At 36.4% G+C, this 12249-nt stretch overlaps 1 protein-coding gene across 46 annotated transcripts in view; it reads right to left on the bottom strand.

Moving 5' to 3' along the window:
- Positions 1 to 12249, bottom strand: part of GALK2 (galactokinase 2) — a 178782-nt gene that overhangs the window by 133475 nt on the left and 33058 nt on the right. For 6 of the 46 annotated variants that reach the window (XM_063794122.1, XM_063794106.1, XM_063794117.1 and 3 more), the window contains one exon: positions 5834 to 5963. The exons of the other annotated variants lie outside the window; for them this stretch is intronic. The gene's annotated coding sequence lies outside the window, so the exon portion shown is untranslated. The remainder of the gene's footprint in view (positions 1 to 5833; positions 5964 to 12249) is intronic. 46 annotated transcript variants of the gene reach the window in all.

Here is a 12249-nt window from a genome sequence, read left to right as displayed (position 1 = left end):
TATGCCTGCCACCATTAATTATTCCTTAAAAGAATAAAAGCAAAATTTCCTAGTGACATACTTCCTTGAAAATCCCAAGATGAACAATACTGTAATCTCTAAATGGCACAAAAGTATAGCTAAGCACACTGAAGAATTTAAAAGTTAAGATTGATATACCCAACAGAAAAAGCTATTTTCTTCCCTTTTGAAGAATGTAGTTTCTGTATACTTTTTTGGTGACATTCAGGGAAGAATCTCTTTACATTAAAAGTGTACCATGCGGTAGTATATTTGGTTTCCTAAGGCTGTCATAACGAAGAACTATAAACTGGATGGCTTAACACAACAGAGATTTATAATCACAATTCTGCAGCCAGAAGTCTAAAATCAGAGGTCAGTAGTACCTCTGAAAGCTGTAGAGGAGAATCATTTCTTCCCTGCCTCTTTCTACCTTCTGGTAGCAGCCGTCAATCCTTGGTGTTCCTTGGCTTACAGCTTTATTACTCTAATCTCTGCCGTGTCATCACATGGCATTCTGTCTGTTTTTCCTTCTTGTAAGGACACCAGTCATATTGGATTAAAGTCCATCCACTCTAATTGAGTATGACCTCATCTTAATTCATTACATTTGCAAAGATGCTAGTCCAAATAAGGTCATATTCTGCAGTTTCAAGTAGATATGAATTTGGGGGGTTATACTGTCTAACTCAGAACATGTAGTCAAATGAAGACTAGACTGGGTATCAGGAAACCACAGTTCTAATTCTAATGAGACCTCTAATTCAATGTCAAAGTTCGGCAAATCATTTTCTCTTGGCCTCTCTTCTCTAAAATTTGAGAATTTGAACTAGATATTCCTCATAGGTCCCTTCCAGATCCAAAATTCTTGTAATATATTTAATAACTTGATACTCTCAAATTATCTCAAGTCAATTCTGTGAATAGCCCTCATTATTTGTAGTCCCACATCATATTGTATCTGGGTAATAACACCAGGATGATAAACATTTATTAAAGCCTAATATATTCAGGAAATTAATTAATTAAGAAACAGAGACCCACACCCAAAAAACCTCAAGAAAATGTAATAAAATAATAGAAAAATATGTTGAATATTGTTGGAAGTTATTCAAGCTCGTCTCTTGGGAATTGAATAGTCATCAGAAACTGTTTATACTAGTTTCTTTGGCTCTCTTCCTGCCTCATTCTCTTGTTGCTCCAAAGACACCATTATAAACTTCTCTCTGCTCAGTACTGGGCATTCCACCTACCTCTGTGAACCTCTTAGTTTCTGCTCCTCCATACCTTCAGTTTTCATGACACTGTGGCCTTGACTCTACAAGACTTAACAGCTCCAGCGTCCTATACTAACTGATTACGTTTCTGTGTCCTTTCGTTCAAATTCTCAAAAGATATAATCAGCTTGGCAGAGTTTAGGTCCTGTATCCATACAGGAAAGATAAATTCATCTGTGGCCAAAGGGTGAGGTCATTTAGTAAAAATAAGGTCACTTGTTTTAGTTACAAATATGGTCACTTGTGTTTACTCCTTCAGCAGAGGCTGTGGATGAGAACAAAAGATTGCAGCAGGGAGACAATAACTGATATCGCTAGCATATCACTCAAAATACATCTACTGGACTACCTGGTAGATGCGGCTGCCTAAATCTTTCTCTATACATCCTCAAAAAACAAAACAAGAACAAATAAAAGTATACAAAAACTTTGTCTTCAGTATAACTAGAAGACGAAATGCCAAACTTTAAGTTATCTATAATAGGGGGAAAAAAGAAGAAGGGAGAAAAGAAGACCATAGTGAACTACAAAACATTAGTGAACTACAAAACATAGTGAAACAAAAATTAAGCAAAAAAGCCGGACGCCCTGGGTGTGCCTATAGTTCCAGCTACTCTGGAGGCTAAGGCAGAAGGATCGCTTGAGCCTAGAAGTTCTGGGCTGTGGTGCGCTACGCTGTCCAGGTGTCTGCACTAAGTTGGGCTTCAGTAAGGTGACCTGTGGGGGCCAAGGGATTATCACGTTGCCTAAGGAGGAGTAAACCAACCTAGGAGGGAAATGGAGCAGGTCAAAACTGCCGCACTGATCAACGGCAAGATCCTGCCTGCGAGTAGCCACTGCACTCTAGCCTGGGCAACATGAGACCTTGTCTTTGGAAAAAAAGGAAAGAATGAAAGAGGAAGGAAGGAAGGGAGGGAGGGAGGGAGGGAGAGGGGAGGGGAAGAGGGGGAGGAAGGGAAAATTGAGTAAAATAAAGAGAAAAGAAGGGAGCCACCAAAACTAAGATTAATCTAAAACTACTACTAGAAAGAAAAAGTCCACCTATTAAAAAACGTGAAGTGTAGGAAAGAAAAAGAGGAAAGTAGAATAAGTTCATTGATTACTAAATAGGCAAGAGGTAAAAGTTAAAAGATACCAAAAAAAACTGACAAAGCAATGATTTTTTTTAAGTTATAGTACAGGCATATACAAGGATATTATTAAACAAACAAACAAAAACAAAGAACAGGGCCTGTGCAGTCAGGTAGACCTGGGCTTAAAACTGTTCTCTACACATGATGAAATTCATTAATCTCATTCACCTTTAAATAGGATAGAAACATGTATCCCATAGATTTGTTGGGAAGATTAATAAGGTCATTTGGAACAGTGTCCAGCCCGGCATTGGCATGAAGTATGTGTTTAATAAATGGTAGTTATGATTATATCTTAGTTCCTGGGTTCAATATCATTTCCAGTCTGTAGCAGGTGAATAAGAATACATCACAAGCTGGGATTACAGGCCCAGGTGGAGGTTGCAGTGAGCAGAGGCCACGCCATTGCACTCCAGCCTGGGCAACAAGAGCGAAACTCCATCTCAACAACAACAACAAAAAAGAATACATCACAAGCAATGAGAGATGGTAGGTAATTAAGTGTTTAGCTTGTGTCAGGAGAGTTAGTAATGTTAGTGCACTGGGTAATTTTAATGATGCTGTTGATAAATCTTGCTGCTCTCTGCCCAGCTTCTTCTATTTTATAGAGAAGTTTGTTGAAACAACTGAGGTTATTTGTCTGGATTTGAGATAGAATGACATAAAATATTAGTGCTTTTCAACAGCCACCACTGGGAAAAAAAAAACTGACAAAGCAGATAGTAGAAGTTAAATAAGAAAATATTCCCCTATTTTCTAAGGGTGTTTTAAAAATATAAGTACAAAGGTAACCAATAAAACAAAAATATAAATCTTCTTAAATACCACAGAAATTTCAAAACTAAAGGAGAAAAGAAAAATATCTGGTAGATAAAGAAAAACATAAAATGTATCATAGTATATAATTACAGGTTGAGCATCCCTAATTCAAAATTTCAAAATCCAAATCATTCCAACATTTGAAGCTTTTTAAACACAGACATGACGTTATAAGTGGAAAATTCCACATTTAAGTATTTAACACAAACTTTCATAAATAAAATTATTTAAAATATTGTATAAAACTACCTTCATGCTATGTGAATAAAGCGTATATGAAACAAATAAATTTCATGTTTAGATTTGGGTGCTATCCCCAAGATATCTCATTATGTATCTGTAAATATTCCAAAATCCAATAAATCTGAAATCTGAAAAACTTCTAGTCTCAAACATTTTGGATAAGGGATACTCAACCTGTATAAAATAATATGACAGAACTGAAATCAAACATATTAGTCACATTAATAAATGTGAATGAGCCTCAACTATTAAAACATAAAGATTTGCAATTTTGCTCCTAAAATAGGACTGAATGTATTATGCTGAATACTAGACACATAACTAAAACAAGGTGATTCCGAAAGACTAAATATCAAGAAATGGGCAAAGGTATTATAGGCAAATGAAAACAATAAGAAAACAAGTAGTAATCCTGATCAAAATTGTAGAATTTAAGCTTACACATTAAATGTGCATAGAAGGATACCTTTCTTTAGAGAGTGAGAGACAGGGACTCGCTCTGTTGCCCAGGCTAAAGTTCAATGGGCAGTGGCATGATCACAGCTCGCTGCAGCCTAGAACTCCTGGGCTCAGGCAATCCTGTGGTCTCAGCCTCAGCAGAACTACAGAGGCATGCTGCCATGCCTAGCTAAAATATTTTTTAATTTTTTGTAGAGGCATAGTCTCACTATGTTGCCTAGGCTGGTCTCAAACTTCTGGCTTCAAGTGATCCTCCTGCCTCAGCCTACCAGAAGGATATTTCTTAATGCTGAGAGCCACAAATCAAAATGAAGATATGGCAGTTAAGAAATATCCCAAATGAAACAGTAATTACTTGTATAAGGCAAAACTATAAGGCAATGTAAGGAAATACAGGTAGAAATACATTAATAATAAGAGATTATAAGACACCTTAGTAGATCAAGGAGTCCAAAAACACAGAGAAAAGACTCAATAAACTTGATAAAGTAAATTTTATGGATATATACATATATCAAACATTTTACCCTGATAATAGGCAATAAAACTTCTCAAGAGTACACGGAACATTCACAAATACTGATCATATATTTGGTTACAATGAAACATTAGTAAATTCCATAAAGTAGAAATAATACAAACAACACTCAATGCAATAGAACTAGAAATTATTAACAAGAAAAATAACAAAAAGGTCTTCCTACCTGCAAATTTCTTAAGTGTCTTTTAAACAACTCTTGGGTGAAAGGGGAAATGAAGTGAAAGATAGAATCTAAAAATAATGATAACATTAAAAGCTCTACTCATAAAAAATATATGGGATACACTTAAAGCAGTCAGAAAACTCCATAGCTCTAAACACTTTAGCAGTAAAAATGAAAAATGATAATAGAAAACTAAATTCTCAGCTCCATAAGCTAGAAAATAAACAAAAAGAATGACACAAAAAAGATAAGAACAGAAAGTAATGATATGGGGAGTAGAAAACAGCAGACCTAAAAATTCAAAGCCTGCGGTTTTAGGAAAAAAGTTAACAAAATAAGCCATTAGCTAATGAATTAATAATATGGGGGATAAAGCACAAATGTACAAAATAAAAAAATAACAAAGGGAAAATACTACTAAACAGAAGACTTTTTTTAAAATAAGAAATGACTTTGCAGACCTCTATCCAAATATATCAGAAACTATAATAGTCTGATTCCATTTTTGATGTTTGACTACTGCCAGCTTTTAGACCTTAACTCTCCCTCTTTCCCCTTTCTACCTAACATTAAGCAAAGGGATAAAAAAAAAAAGCCCCTCTCTTTTGCCACCAGCCAAACCACATGTAGAAATCCTCTCCCTGGCTCTACCCTCTAACCATCATAAAAACCCCAAGTCAGTCTCCTTTCCCTGCTCTTTCAAACCAGTTTTGGACCAGCTTAGGCAACCTGCCATGCTCCCCCAGAAAGCCTTATAATGTCAGTAGTAAATTTCTGGAAAACCACAGAGAAGTAATGATAAAACCAACTTGAATAATAAAAGAATTCACTAAGGTAACAGGATGTAAGATTAATATACAGAAATCAGTAGACTTCATATGCGAAAACAAAAACCAATTAGAGACTAGAATGGTAAAGAAAATATAATTAATGTTAGCACCAAAAAACACTAAATGCTTACAAACAAACTTAATAAACATGCAAAATCTATTTAAGAAAAGTTTTTAAACATTCTTGAAAGACAAATAGACTTAAAGAAACGGGCTGGGCACTGTGGCTCATGCCTGTAATCCCAGCACTTTGGGAGGCCGAGGCGGGTGGATCACGAGGTCAGGAGTTCCAGACCAGCCTTGCCAACATAGTGAAACACCATCTCTACTAAAAATACAAAAAATTAGCCCGGCATGGTGGCACGCACCTGTAATCCCAGCTACTCCGGAGGCTGAGGCAGGAGAATCACTTCAACCCAGGAGGCGGAGGTTGCAGTGAGCCAAGATCGTGCCACTTGCACTCTAGCCTCCAGCACAGGTGACAGAGCGAGACTCCACCTCAAATAAAATAAAAAAAAAAGAAATGAAAAGATATCCCTGTTTTGGATAAGATGATACAACATCATAAAGATGTAGTTCTCCCAAAGTTAATTTACAAATTCAACTAAATCTCCCAAAAAATACCAATAAGCTTTTCTTATGGAGATAGACAAGTTAGCTAAAAAGACCTTACGAAAAACAAATATGTAGCCAGGCACGGTGGCTTATGCCTGTAATCCAAGCATTTTGGGAAGCCAAGGCAGGCGGATCACCTGAGGGCGGGAGTTCAAGACCAGCCTGACCGACATGGAGAAACCCCGTATCTAGTATAAATACAAAATTAGCTGGGCATGGTGGCACATGCTTGTAATCCTAGCTACTCGGGAGGCTGAGGCAGGAGAATCGCTTAAACTTGGGAAGCAGAGGTTGCGGTGAGCCAAGATTGCACCATTCCACTCCAGCCCAGGCAATAACAGTGAAACTCCATCTCAAAAAAAAAGAAAAAAGAAAAGAAAAACAAATATGTAACAATAGTGGGCAAAACACTAAAAAAAGAAAAAACAAAAACAAAAAAACCCTGTTTTGAGAGAGGAGTAACCTTACCAAACATTAAAACATACTATATGGCCTCCGTAATGAAAACAGTGAGATATCAGTGCATAAATAGACTAGCAGACTTCAGTGGAATAATATCATGTCCAGAAACAGATTCAAATAGAAATTTAATATATGATGATGGTGGCATCTCAAATCATGACACAAACGTAAATTTTTTTTTTTTGAGACGTAGTCTCGCTCTGTTGCCTAGGCTGGAGCGCAGTGGCGGATCTCGACTCACTCCAACCTCCGCCTCCCTGGTTCAAGCAATTCTTCTGCCTCGGCCTCCCGAGTAGCTGCGACTACAGGTGCATGCCACCACGCCTGGATAATTTTTGTATTTTTAGTAGAGATGGGGTTTCACCATATTGGCCAGGCTGGTCTGGAACTCCTGACCACGTGATCTCCCCCACTCGGCCTCCCAAAGTGCTGGGATTACAGGCATGAGCCTCTGCACCCAGCCCACAAAGGTAAATTTTTAATAAAGAATGCTAGTACATCACACCTGTAATCCCAGCACATTTGGAGGCTGACGTGGGCGGATCACGAGGTCAAGAGATCGAGACCATCTGGCTAACACGGTGAAACCCCGTCTCTACTAAAAATACAAAAAATTAGCCGGGCGTGTTGGCACGTGCCTGTAATCCCAGCTACTTGGGAGGCTAAGCCAGAAGAGTCACTTGAACCCAGAAGGCACAGGTTGCCGTGAGCTGAGATTGCACCACTGCACTCCAGCCTGGGCAACAGAATGAGACTCCATCTCAAAAAAAAAATAAAAATAAAAATAAAAAAATAAAAAAACAGAGTGCTAGTACAATTGGTTAGACTTCTGGGAAAAGGTAAAATTAGATCCATATCTTACACCATACACAATAATAATCTCCAAATGGATCAGGAGTCTAAATGTAAAAAAGAAACTACAGAAAACTAGAAGAAAACACAAGTGAATTTCAATATAATGCAGGCTTAAGGGAAAGGTTTTCTAATATGACTCAAAATAGAGGCAAATTTTTTTAATTTGATAGAGTTGACTATATAAAAATGTTTTAAAACGTTTATGGCAAAAACACTACAAAATTTAAAAAACAACGCACAGAAAATAACATATATTGTAGATAAAGAGATAATATCCCTTACATTAAAAAAAAAAAGCCTCTTAAAAACCATGTGAAAAAAGACCAAAGCCTTGATAGAAAAATGTGTAAAAGGTATAAACAGGTCGGGCATGGTGGCTCGCGCCTGTAATCCCAGCACTTTGGGAGGCCAAGGCGAGTGGATTGCCTGAGGTCAGGAGTTCGAGACCAGCCTGGCTAACATGGTGAAACCCTGTCTCTACTAAAAATACAAAAATTAGCCAGGAGTGGTGGCACATGCCTGCAGTCCCAGCTACTTGGGAGGCTGAAGCAGGAGAATTGCTTGAACCCAGGAGGTGGAGGTTACAGTGAGCCAAGATTGTACCACTGCACTCCAGCCTGGGCAACAGAGCGAGATTCCGTCAAAAAAAAAAAAAAAAAGATATAAACAGAAAATTCATAACAAAAGATAGTTTCATAATGACCCTAGGCCAGGCACAGTGGCCCACACCTGTAATCCCAGTACTTGGGGATGCCAAGGCAGAAGGATTGCTTGAGGCCAGGAGTTAGAGACTAGCTTAGGCCACATAGGGTGACCTGTCTCTAAAAGAAAAAATTTTTAAAAGGCCCTTAAACATATGAAAAGATGTTCAGCCTTAACTTTTAGATAGAAATACAAATTAAAACTACACTGAGATACTATCAGATGGTTAAAATTAAAAAGTAACAATGCATTCTGATGTTGAGGTTCTGGGTAAACAGGCACTCTTCTATTATATACTGTTTTGTGAATACAAATTTGGTACAACACTTTCAGAGGGGAACTGGGCATTGTCTAACAAAAATACATAGGCATTAATTTTTACCTAGCAATCCACTATCTAAGAATTTGCCCTGAAGATACACCTCCAACCATATATATATATATAATATTCATTGCAGAATAGTTTATAATCGCAAAATACTGGAAACAATCTAAACACTCTTACATAGGAAAATGTTTGAATAAATTCTGACTTGTTTCCAAAATGAAGTGCAATGAAACTGTTTAAAAGAATATCATTTCTAGAAATGTTGATCTAGCGACTTCCAGAAATACTATGTTAAAAGAAAAAAGCAAAGTGCTTTATCTGCTGAGATGGCCTGGGATAATTACTATCATATTAGCAATAAGCATCTCTAATGCCCAGATCTTTATTTCAAAAGAAATTACAGTTCCTTAAAGAAATGGCTGATTCCAGAACTGGAAAGAAACAACACAATATAAACCTGAAACATCTTTCTATGCCAGAAAGTAAGGGAAGTGCTCAATGATAGTGACATGTCGCGATGACACAGAAACCCACCTGAAGAGGTTCCCATTGCCCAAATCTGACCCTGAAACAATTGAGCATCAAAATAAATACAAAAATAATGGAAACATTAGAATCCACAGAATAAAATAAAAACCCAAGTCCATAGTGATATAAAAGGAAGAAAAGGAAAAGCATTTCCTTACAGTAGAATGCCAATTAATAAATTAAAAGTATGGAAAAAAACACAGAAAATCACCACTTAGAGATCATTGTAGTAATAAGTGATTCAGGCAAGAATCAACAATGGATGCTAAAATCAGTAAATGAAAATTTGGTAAGAAATAGGATACCGATATATTCTCAAAGTTTTTCACCAAAAGATACTTATAAGTTACAGAAGAGAAAACAGTAACTGTACAGTGGAAAAACCAGCAGACACCTCCTTAAGTGATTTAGGTTAACAGAATTGGTGATGGGACATATACATCATGTGCCTTTTGATATGATGTACTAAAGAAACAAAATCACTTTTGTTGTATTCCTCCTAAAAATACATAAGCTGAATCTAACCATGAAGAAATATTACACAAACTCATTAAGGGAGAAATTTCTTTAAAGTATGTTAAATGAAAATTATAGGAGGCCATTGTTTTAGACTAAGCTGTTGCACTAGACCCAACAGACCAAACCAAAATGTAGTACTGGTACTAAAGTTCCACATCAGCAAACCAAAACTAAGTTGTTATCTGACTTTCCAAGAAATCAGGAGAGAGACAGAGAGAGACAATAGCCAAATTTCCCAAACAGACCAGTCTCAGTCAGCATAATAATAAAGTTCCCTCTGCCTTTAACAACAAAAAGTAACCTAAGTAGCCTGATGTTGACCAACCAGTTATTTTTGTATTATTTTTTTCCCTATTCCTCCCTTAATAGGAAATTAACATTAAAATGACCAATCCACTTTTTGTTCTTTTTTCTGCTTTTTTCAGCCCTTTGTCTATAAAACCAACCTCCGTTTAGCCCATTGGAACACTTATTCTATTTTATAGAATGAAGTGCTGCCCAATTCTAGAATTGCAAATAACACCAAGTAAGGTCTTTAAACTGTTAAAAGAAAAACTTCAGTCAAGTTAAATTTAAAGGGGTTTAACTGAGCAATGAATAATTCATGAATTGGACAGCCCCCAGAATCACAGTAGATTCAGAGAGACTCCAGGGATGCCTCATGGTCAGAACAAATTTATAGACAAAAAAAGGGAAGTAACACAGAAATCAGAAGTGACATACAGAAACAACTGAATTCCTTACAGTTCCACATTTGCCTTATTCGAACACAGTTTGAACACTCAGCAGTGTATGACTGGTTGAAGTACGGCTGCTGGGATTGGCCAAGAATCAACTACTGTTACAGGAGCATACTCTTAAGTTAGGTTTTCAGTCTTGCCTACCTTTTAAGTTAGGTTGCAGTTCATCCACAAGGACTCAAATATAGAAGTAGAGAGGCCTCCTCAGGCCATATTTAATTTGCTTTAACAAAACTAAATTTGTTGTGCTTTTGTCTTTTGACAAATATCATCATGACATATAAAATGAACATATGTTAAAGATTTTATTTATCTCAGTAATTAATGACAGAACTGGTAAGATGTTATAACCAATCAGAAAAAAGAATCCAAAGTCTCACCCATATACAGTAAAATAAGTAATGGCCAATATGCATTTAGAAATATATACAAAAAAAATTGAAAACATTAACAGCCAGGGGGCAATCAGTTGCATTCCACCAGACGCAATTTGCGATTTCTATGGAAAAAAAAAATCATTTGCATTGCTATCAGTTTTATATGACCTATAGAGTTGTAAAATACCATGAATCCATGAATACAATGAAAGCCTCAGAACTCACATAGAAATCGGATAATTTGAAAGGGTATACTAGAAAACTTCTAGTTTTCCTTTGAAGATACCTGATAATCTTTCGGTCCATTTCGAAGTTTTTCACAATTTTCCCTAAAACTCAAACTGAGGAATATTCTATAAAATAGCTGCTCATAAAACACATAGAAAGGCTGAGGAAGTATTCCACAATAAAAAAGATTAAAGAGGCAACAAGTAAGTATAGTATACATCCTAGATTGGATCTTGAAACACGAAAAAATATAGCAGTCCACCCTTATTTGTGGATTTGTTTTCTGTGGCTTCGGTTATCTGCTGTCAACCATGGTCTGAAAATATTAAATGGAAAAATACAGAAATAAACAACTCCTAAGTTTTGAATTGCACACCATTCTGAGTAGTATAATAAAATCTCACACTGTCCCATTTTGCCCTGCCCAGGACATGAGTCTTCCCTTTGTCCAGCATATCCACACTATATATGCTACCCACCCACTAGTCACTTGGTAGTCATCTCATTATCAGCTTGACTCTCTGTATTGTCTCTATATTGCAGTGCTTGTGTTCAAGTAACCATAATGTTACGTAATAATGACCCCAAAGCCTATGAGTAGTGATGTTGGCATACTGTTAAAATTGTTCTATTTTATTTCTAGTTATTATTGTTAATCTCTTGCTATGCCTAATTTATAAATTAAACTTTATCATAGGTATTTATATATAGGAAAAAAGCAAATAGTATATATAGGATTCGGTACTATTTGTGGTTTCAGGCATCTACTGAGGGGTCTTGGAATGTATCCACCAACGTATGCTGTATTTTGCTATAAAGAACATTAGTAGGATAACTGGTAACACTTCAGGTCTGTAATTAGAGAATACTGTTCTATCAATGTTAATTTCATAATTTTAATCATTATGCTCCGATTATATAAAAGAATGTCCTTGTGTTTAGGAAATACGCATTCAAGTATTTAAGGTTAAAAGAGCATGTTAAATAAAATTTATGGAAGACCATTGTTTTGGGCTGAGTTCCTCCACTAGGCCCCAGTAAGCCAAACCAAAATGGAGTCATTCATGCTAAAGTTCCACATCACCAAACCAAAACTAAATTATTTATCTGATCTATAAAAAAGCAGGGGATACATGGTAGCCAAATTCCTAAACAGGCCAGTTTTAGCCTGCATGGTAAGGAAGTCCCCTCTGTTTTAACCCTTACAAGAAAAAGAACCTTAAGTAATCTGATGTTAACATAATAATCTGCTTTTTATTATGCTGTTTCCTTGTGCTTCTTCAAGCTATTTTGTGAAAACCAACTGTTCTGCCATGCCTAGCCTAGCACCTCTCTATTTTTACATGCTGCCCAATTCAGGAATTGAAAATAATAATAAAAGCTGATTAGAGCATTTAATTAAATTAGTTGAGATTTTGTCTTCTACCAGG

Source organism: Pan troglodytes, chromosome 16, assembly GCF_028858775.2.
Source record: "Pan troglodytes isolate AG18354 chromosome 16, NHGRI_mPanTro3-v2.0_pri, whole genome shotgun sequence".
NCBI lineage: Eukaryota > Metazoa > Chordata > Mammalia > Primates > Hominidae > Pan > Pan troglodytes.
This window is presented reverse-complemented; position numbering and strand designations above follow the sequence as displayed.